Below are 8,931 nucleotides of genomic sequence, written 5' to 3'. Positions count from 1 at the left end.
CTCTACGGAAAGGTTCCATGCCTAATTAGAAACTAGAATCCTTGCTTGCTAAAGCATTAGAGTTCCTCCCATATTTTAAGCATATACTATGAATCATATCTATAGGGAAGGAAATTCTTTGGTGGATCAATTGGCAAATGAAGGAGCTGATGGTTCAAATAAGATTAGTATCTCTCAAAGATTTTGTTCAGATGACCTTCTACTTAGGAAGGAATTTTTGGGGGATCTTCATTTTCTATCCCCATGATAATATCTAGGTCTTATTGTTTTAGTTGTATCTAGGTAGTTAGTCCTGCTAGAAATATGGTAATTTTAGTTTAGTATAATTTTTCTAGAGAACTTGAAGAAACTAGATTATATCCAAGAAACTTTTGTTCCTTTGACAACTTTATCTAGGGGCTATTGGGAGTAGTTTTTTGATTTCTTCACACTTTAATCCTTCATATAAATTTTAATTTTGGATGTATTTCTAGTAAGGAGCATTTATTATTTTTATAAGCCGATAAACACCTTTCGTGCATGCATAAATTCACTCCTTGTGTGGTTCTCAAATGCACTTATTCTCCCAAGATAAGTGGTTAAGTTGAGTGACCTTTCTCCACAACTATTTATTAAGGAATGTTGGTCACTTAGTTTGCATTCAAGAATTATGGATACCCCAATTGAGCTAACCTATGCTACAAGGTTCATGGATTTTGATAAGCTCATAAAGATTGAGAGAATTATGCAATTTGTCCTAGTCAAGAATAAGGTGGTTTGGAGAGTTGTTCTTCAATGCTTAGGTACCCAATGTATCAATTGTCCCAATAGGTTTTGCTCTAATGCAAACATTATTGCCATGTTCAAAGTAGTAATTTGCCATTTTTTATGTTGACAATGAATTAATAGCTAGTATCTGATGTGTACTTTTTGATGACAAATCATTGGGTGATCTCGATACTGTCATTATGAACATTAGAGGTGATCTCACCATTCCTCTTGCAACCAACTATAATATGCTATATATCGGGGTAGAACTTGTTCCTACTTACCTTATTATCTTTACAGAGGACCTGACATGATTTTGGGAAGATAGGGAAGTCTACTAGAGGAACATTAGGTTTCTCTTCTACTTTTTTGCAATTTTGGACCCCATTGATTTGGATTGGTTGGAGCACTACTTCGAAGAAGAAGGGATACTTCATGAATGAAACCTGAGAGTCACCATAGAAGATCTTCAAGAAGCATTAAGGGAGCGAAAGCTTTTCTTGGCCTTTTTTTTGTTCTTTCTGGGTTTCATTTTTTATACAGCTTAAAACTATTACCACTGCTGGGATTTGTTAACAAAATTACTATCTGACTCTCATTTATTTATTTTTTGATGGACCGTTGGACAGTAAAATTAATTTTGAATGGAACTTACTTCTGTAATTAGTAAATTCAAATTTATAGAGGTATGAATTTTGAGCATGATTTATGGTTGTCAATAGTAGTCCCAAAACCTGAGTTAGATGAAAAATTCTGCTTAATTATACATTCTTTTGTCTTGTATATGGCTTGGGTTTTAGAATGATAGTTAATTTTTGAATAATTTAGGTTTAATATTACATATTGATTATTTCTCTAAGTTTCTTTATAGTCCTAAAAAGATAGTTTATCTGTCAATTATTGCCAGGAATTTTCTTAATTTGATACTACTATAAGCAGCAGTCTGGAATTTACTTAATTCAAAAATGGGAGAATAGAGTAGTCTGGGTGATTTCTGGCAATTCGTGACCTTTACGAATTGTAAGGAGATGGAAAAGGTTTTTATATTTTGGGATAGATGATTTTCTCTCAGCTAGTAGTTGGATAGTTTGGCTAGCCATCGGTTAATATTATTTTAAGGGGTACTTACAGGCTAGCCATTGGTTAATATTATTTTCAGACTTCCTTTGAAGAATAATTTTTTTGAAGAAATACTAGATTATTATGTTTGACCCATACATGTATTATTTTATCTTTAGTGTTGTTTCTCATTAATATTAATCGAGTCATTGTTAATTGAATGATATACATCCAACTAGGAAGAGGTTATTATTATAATGAAACATCTTTAGGGATTTGGTACTCTCTCTCCAATTTGGAATATTTTTGGTTAGATTTTTTAGACAATTCTTTATGGGTATACATTTTTCTCATTGTCTCAGCTTGGGGTGAGAAGGCCATAGAAGTTTTGGATAGAAATTCTACTGGAGTTTTCTTTCATATGATTTTAGTATATTGGAATTCAGCACTACCATATCTATCCTTTTTTAATGATCTGCCAAGGGCTTTGTAGTTTTATGCTAACGGTCTGATGAAAGAACTAACTTTTTCCTTAGAGTGTCTAATTATTGCAGATGGATACTACAACATATTATGAACTCGAGCCTTCCCTCTCTAGGCTTCATAGAGGATCTCCTTTCTTGCTCTTACACTTAATCTTTTTTGTGTAATCATCAATTCTTGTTAATGAACTTAAACTTTTTCTAATAGGGGGTATGCCCCCTAATTTATCTTTGCAAAAGAGGGAATACCTTCTTCAAGTCCCAATTTGGGCAAATGTATGGAATCCAAACTTTGGTCCCAGGTTATATTGGGGGTTTTCTTCACCTTGTTCTTTTCCCCCTAGTGCCTACATTGATTGAGGTTTTGTAAAATTGTACATATTTATGAAATTAATATAATGGGCATTTGCCTTTTATTGTTTAAAAATTAATAAAAATTGTTGGGTTGTTACTTTTTGAAATACTTTTTTTCTACTATTAATTTTTCTTAGGAGATTTTTTTGAAATAATAGTTTATTCATATACGATAAACTGAATATAAATAAATAATACAAAAGGGAGTCCAGAGGTGTCAGGGGTTGGGACAATAGCTAGAGACTCCAACGAAGATGTATTGCCAATGATAGTTCAAAGGATATAAGATAGATCTAATAATCAGGTAGAGCCATAGGCGATATTGCTAGTGGTAAGATTAGGAAGTTTAATGGGTGAGGATAATGTGTATATTGAAGGGGACTCAAAGTTAATTGTTGAGACAATAAAATTAGTCCACTCAATATTTTGAGAGAGTGGGTGAATGATTAAAATAAATTTAACAACTTTAAAATCAATCATGCTTTGCATGAAGGGAATAAGAAAACTAGTATAATTGCAAATTGTGCTACATCCTTCCCAAAGATCAGTCAAATTGTTTATGAAGATTATAAAAAGATGGAATCATGTGCATATTTAGGATACAACGTAATGATTATGATAATGTCAAAACTTGGGAGAATGAGTTTTTATTTTTAATTTGACGAGTAGATAGTTTGGATATTAAATATGAATATTTATGGTCCTTGTGCGAGGAGATTGTAAGATAAAGAAATAAAGAATGTACTCTTAAATAGTATGTCAGGCATCCGATATGATTCTTGGAAAAGGAGGTGCAAAGAGATAGTTTGCACGAGCGAAGGAAAAGTTTGCTTGGGAAGTTTTAGAACCCATCATTATTTATTGGAATAATGGATTTTTTTTTTCATAAATATGGTAACGATGAAAAGAAACTCTATGAAATAAAGCAGTAAATTTGATTAAGCAAGGTGTTTATGATTGAAGCAGTGGAGCGTACTTGTGATGTGTATTTAGATAAATAAATGAAGTCTTTAAAGGGACCAATGAGTAGAGAGAAAGTGTAGGGATTGCTGAAGATTATAATGAAGGAGATGATTGCAATGGTGGGGTTTCATTTTTAGGAAAGGAAGATTAAGCGCTGGTAAAACCTTGATATCGTCTCTATTTTTGTGGCTTGGGGCCTAGAAATTAGCAAAGGCACACAAGAAGTAGGTAGGATCACACACACTCTATTTGAAGATGATATGCTCAGAGAGCTTGATTCTATCTTGGAATGGACCATTCCTCCGGTAGAAGCAGACTTAAGTGATGCTTTGATGAGGATTATGAGGGATGAAGCTTTGGGCATATGTCATTTTCGTGTTGGAGAGCAAAGGTCGATAAGCCAATATGTATAAAAATATTACAAATGGTTGGTAGTGAGTGAAGAAGGAATTAGAGAAGCAAAAATGGATTGGGAAAGAAATGGCCGGGGCTCTAGTTTTGAATGTGCCCCATTGAAGGAGGAAACTATGGGGGAGAGGTGTTGACAAAAATACAGTGGTGTAATGGGCTGTGAAGAGTAATAATTTTTGTTGTTGTGTCTACCAACTTTGAAGCCTATCAACACAAATTTGGGGATGAAAGATTGCAAGGTGGTATTAATACTTGGGATTTGTTATCCCACCTACATTTGTCCAAAACACAGAGGAATTTTGAGCAGTGACCTATAGCAAGAAGTGAAGAATATTTTACGATGGTCCTACAAACTAAGAGTGACGAAATAAGCGAATGGGATCGATGCCCTGAGATTTACAGTTAACAAGGTCTTTTATTATTTTGTATGAAAGATAAGATGACCTCAATTGCATGTAACAATGAAAATATTTTGCAGAATAGACCTTGAATGCTGATATCCATGTAGATGATTTAACTAGGTAGATAATATTGTATAGTTAGATAGAGCATCGATAAAAATGTAGTAGGAGTAATGAAGATTGTGGTAGATAAATAGATTGGGATGTAGTAATAATGATGTACCTCTTTTGATTTAAATTAATAAAATTACCTATTATTGACCAAAATAAATAAATAAAATTTCTTATTATATTTGAAATAAAAAATTTAAATATTATTTTATTTAAATAAAAAATCATTTATAATTTAATTTATTATATGAGATTATATTTAAAAAAATAAATTTATTATCAAGAACTTATCAACTTATCATTGCAAGGACAAAAGCATGCAACTCCTAGTATATAACATCATAAAAAACAACCGACTAGATTACTAATGATGCACATAAATTATCTATGTTTCCACTAATCTCACTAAAATACTCAAATATTTTATTATTTATTAATAACTCCTCTATATAATACTTAGAAATAAACTCGATAGAGTGTATCTCTTATTTTTTCAAATTATATATACTTTTAAGCTAATGGGCTTTTTGTTGTGAGATCCACAATGACTGGAGAAGTGTTGAATGTTAGAAAAGTGTTGGATGCTAGACAAATTTTACATTTTTATGATAAGTTTTCTTAAAGCTATAAATGATCACGGACAATTAAGAGGAACATTAATTACATGAATGAGACAAAAGTTAAGGAGAGAACAAACTGCTACAAGAAAAAAAAACATTTTTATCTACACAAGCATGGATAATGTTGGGGAGGACGTTAAACCACTATGTTTCAATGTCACACAACTAGTGTTTATGCATGTTAACAACAGATCCTGAAATAATTAATTTCTACTATCTGCACTACTCTATTGCATATGATCCTCCATCTCGCTAACACACAAAAGCTGAAATCCTATTTTTCATGCAATGTGAGACTGGGAAGCAAAGTTAAATTCATTGGCAGGTACTTTAGCCATGCAAAACCATAGGAAATGGATTTACCAGTGCCATTAATGCACATGGTTATGCCATTAGAGGCCTCTGAAAGGAAGTAAACATGCTTAGAATTGTCATTTTATTCTTTTCCCTACAACATGTTCATGAACAATGTTCAATTTGGTTATATTTTTGGATCCAAATTTTTCTTTTCTAATGGGAAGTATTCCATTGATTATCTTAGATGGTCTCCCATGACTTTCATTTTCCTTTTTAGATCATCAATCTAATCATTATGAAATTGATTATGCACAAAAGCTATTGAATTCTGGATGAATTTCAAGTTTTTCATGATTGTACATTGAAATCTATTTTGGATTGTCCATATCTAGGCGAGGAGGAGAAATGAAATAACACTCAGAATCCCCCAACTATATTTGGGGGCCTCCATTTTGTCTAAATTCAAAATCATAGCACAAGAAAGAACAAATCTTTGTTTATTTATTGTAAGTTTGCTTGGTACCCATTGAGTCATAAACAACGTTGTATTTGTGTTGGGGAAAGGGGAGAAATGTAGAGTATAGTTATTTTCTTTTATAAATTTGCTGCTACTAATTTTTAGTATTTAATTTTAATATTTAGTAGTTGTCGACGAGGAACATTGTAGGTTATAATCATGTGTTGGACATGAATTACTCATTGTCATAGCTTCTTTAGTTGTTGATGATGGTTTTGTTGGTTGCCTTCGCACCCACATCATATGCCCATGGTCTAGCAATTGTATCAAGCTTGGAAAGACAATAAAGTATGCTCACAACCCCTCTCTTATGCAAGTTTTATGTTTTTCTTCTACATTAGTTTTCTTGGGAAATTTTATTATGCATGGTTTGAGTAAAACTTTTGAGCCTACGTGAATACAAATATTTTTTTAATCGATGTGCAATCAACATAGAGACTCAATCAAAAGAAGGATTTGTTTGATGGTTTCACACATTTATACCTTTATTTTATTTACATTCAATAGAATAGATTGAGAAAAAGAATTATCTATGATTTTTGATAATTTTTCTATTTTGTTTCTACTGTGATATATATTTTTAATATAAAACTTACTTATAACATTTCAAGATTATTTAATTGTTATAATATTATAACATATCTTATTATCATCTTTTACTCCACTGGATAATGTGCTGGATAATGTGCTGATATAGCTTGAACTTATAGATTAAGCTATTTCTTTAAACATGTCGATGTAAGATCCCCTTTTCATTTTCCATTTTATTGATGAAAGTCAAACCATTTGAATTGTTAAAAGCCATTTAAAATAAAAAATAAACAAAAGCAAAAAAGCGAAAACATACATCTCTACTTCCTGTTCAGCCGTCGATATTATTTACAGAAAGCTATCCCACCCTTAACATACTACGACTCTAATTTCTTTTATTGTTCTTGCTTTGACCACTGCAAATCTGCATAATTGTTACCGTCAGTTTGCCTCGCATGTCCCAAAAGCGGTCGACGATACAATTGATTTGATTAGCCGTGGCTCTATGTTATGGGCATTGCGCGAGGGGATTCAGTGCTCTCACGCCATTTTTTTCAGCTATATAAGATTTCAGTTCTCTGCAATCAAACGTCAATACAACGGCGACTCTGACGACATCGATCACGCAGTGCTGTGATGCAGCCGCTCTCATCACCTCCTCCTCCACCGCCGAGTCTTGAGAGAACGGATTGTAGTGACTATCGGTAAAGTGCCTGCAAAATTAACCCATTTCTCCCCATCGAGAGCGAACAATTTATGCAGAAACTCGAGGTATGTTATTTTCCATCGTTTCCATTATTTTAATATTGGAATTTTCATGTGCCCTTATCATTTTCTTTGTTTAATTCTGTTTCTAGCACCTAAACCTTCAATATTTTCATATCGCGTTATCAGCGATTTTGAATAGATTGAAGAACAGTTGTAGAAAGATAGGTTTCGATCCGTCTCATTTTTCTGCTTCGTAAATTTTTTGTGCCACAGTTTCGATTGGTATCACAATTTTCATTTCTTAAGCTGTGCATCAATTTTATTTTGCTTTGTCCAAACATTCTCTTCTTGAATTGAGTTGATACCTTATGCAGCAAATACACGACTTTTACTGGTTGGAGGGTTTTGAGGAATATATTGTTGACGTGCAAGAAAATAATTGCTCTTCGAGTGCTGGGAACTATAGAAATAGATCTTTGGAAAGATTAAGTTAAAACACAATTAAGAATGTATCACTTTCGTATTAATTGACAATGGCAAGCAGTAGCACAGAGCAGCCTGCCCTGCTACCAATACATTTGAATGACAGAGCTCTGGATTTTAGTGGATATAACCTCAAAGCAATTCTCTAAATTTTCTGGAAAACTGACCTGAGCATGCTTGATAGTTCAAGGGCTCTTTGAACAAGAGAAATGAAATCGCAGATCTTGACTGCAAAGCCATCTTTGAGCTTCTCTCATCAGAAATCCTGAAACCTTGGAAGTTTCTGTGAAAGTGATTTTTCTGGCCTATGTCGCATACGATTTTGAAGTCTGCAGAACCATGATTAGATGGATGTCAAGATGGTATTGCTACCCTTGAAAAGGTTTGAATTGATTGCAATTCTTTTTTAAAGAAAACACCCAATTTATGGTAGTAGTTGAATGCTCCCAGATACATGCGCATGGAAAAAAACAGGTCTAGATATATCTTAAAGCATTGAGGATTGTTGTTGGCTTTACTCAGAATAGACATAGCACATTCACCCATTTCATTGAAAGGGTTTGCTGACCTGCTTAACACCCTGAAAGTTGAAACTCAAAGCATCTGTATTGGTCACTTATCAGTATATGGAAAGTGGATTATCTGCGTTCGAGTTGTTGCATAGGTATTAAGATTTCTAGCAGGAACAGATATGTTACAGACCCTAAACGACACTATAATCATACCAGATAATGAATTTAACGAGCAAAGAAATAAAATATAATCGAGTTATAGCTTGAATGAAGTTTTGAATGAGAAAGAAATGTTGAAGTTGATGAAAGATCAACCCCACAGATCCGCAAACACCTGTTACAAAAGAGAGAAGCAAAAAACTATGGAAGTAAGAATTGCTAGATCCATAGATGAGACTTTCTTGATGAGCAAAAAAAGAAATTGCTATTATCAACAATGAATTAATCTCAGTTCTTAATTAAATGTTTACAATGAGAGATTGTCCTTATAAAAGAGATTGAAATCGTAAAAAGGTCTAACCTAGGTTGCATCATAATAATTAATAAAAGAATTAATTATTAGATGCCTAAAATATAGCTTAAGTAGACTAGAGTTAATTAGAAAATATCTAATTACTCTAACACCCCCTTAAAATAAACTTAGGGAGTCGCTAAAAATCTAGAATCTACTACTGAAAGTAGATTTAGGTCCTGACATACAAAGCCCGACAAGGTACCCAAGCACAACCAAATCTC

The 8,931-nt window shown here is 33.0% G+C and overlaps 1 protein-coding gene across 1 annotated transcript in view; it reads left to right on the top strand.

Annotated features, from left to right (window-relative positions):
* Nucleotides 1-6,894: 6,894 nt before the first annotated feature.
* LOC149572194 (protein PHYTOCHROME-DEPENDENT LATE-FLOWERING-like) overlaps nt 6,895-8,931 on the top strand; it is a 181,615-nt gene continuing 179,578 nt past the window's right edge. Inside the window, exon 1 of the mRNA XM_089813458.1 lies at nt 6,895-7,264. The gene's annotated coding sequence lies outside the window, so the exon portion shown is untranslated. The remainder of the gene's footprint in view (nt 7,265-8,931) is intronic.

The sequence above is a fragment of the Cupressus sempervirens genome, chromosome 2 (genome assembly GCF_028749045.1).
Source record: "Cupressus sempervirens isolate cs-2001-9-10 chromosome 2, ASM2874904v1, whole genome shotgun sequence".
Lineage (NCBI taxonomy): Eukaryota > Viridiplantae > Streptophyta > Pinopsida > Cupressales > Cupressaceae > Cupressus > Cupressus sempervirens.
Note: the sequence above shows the minus strand (reverse complement) of the source record. Positions and strands in the feature narration are given on the sequence as shown.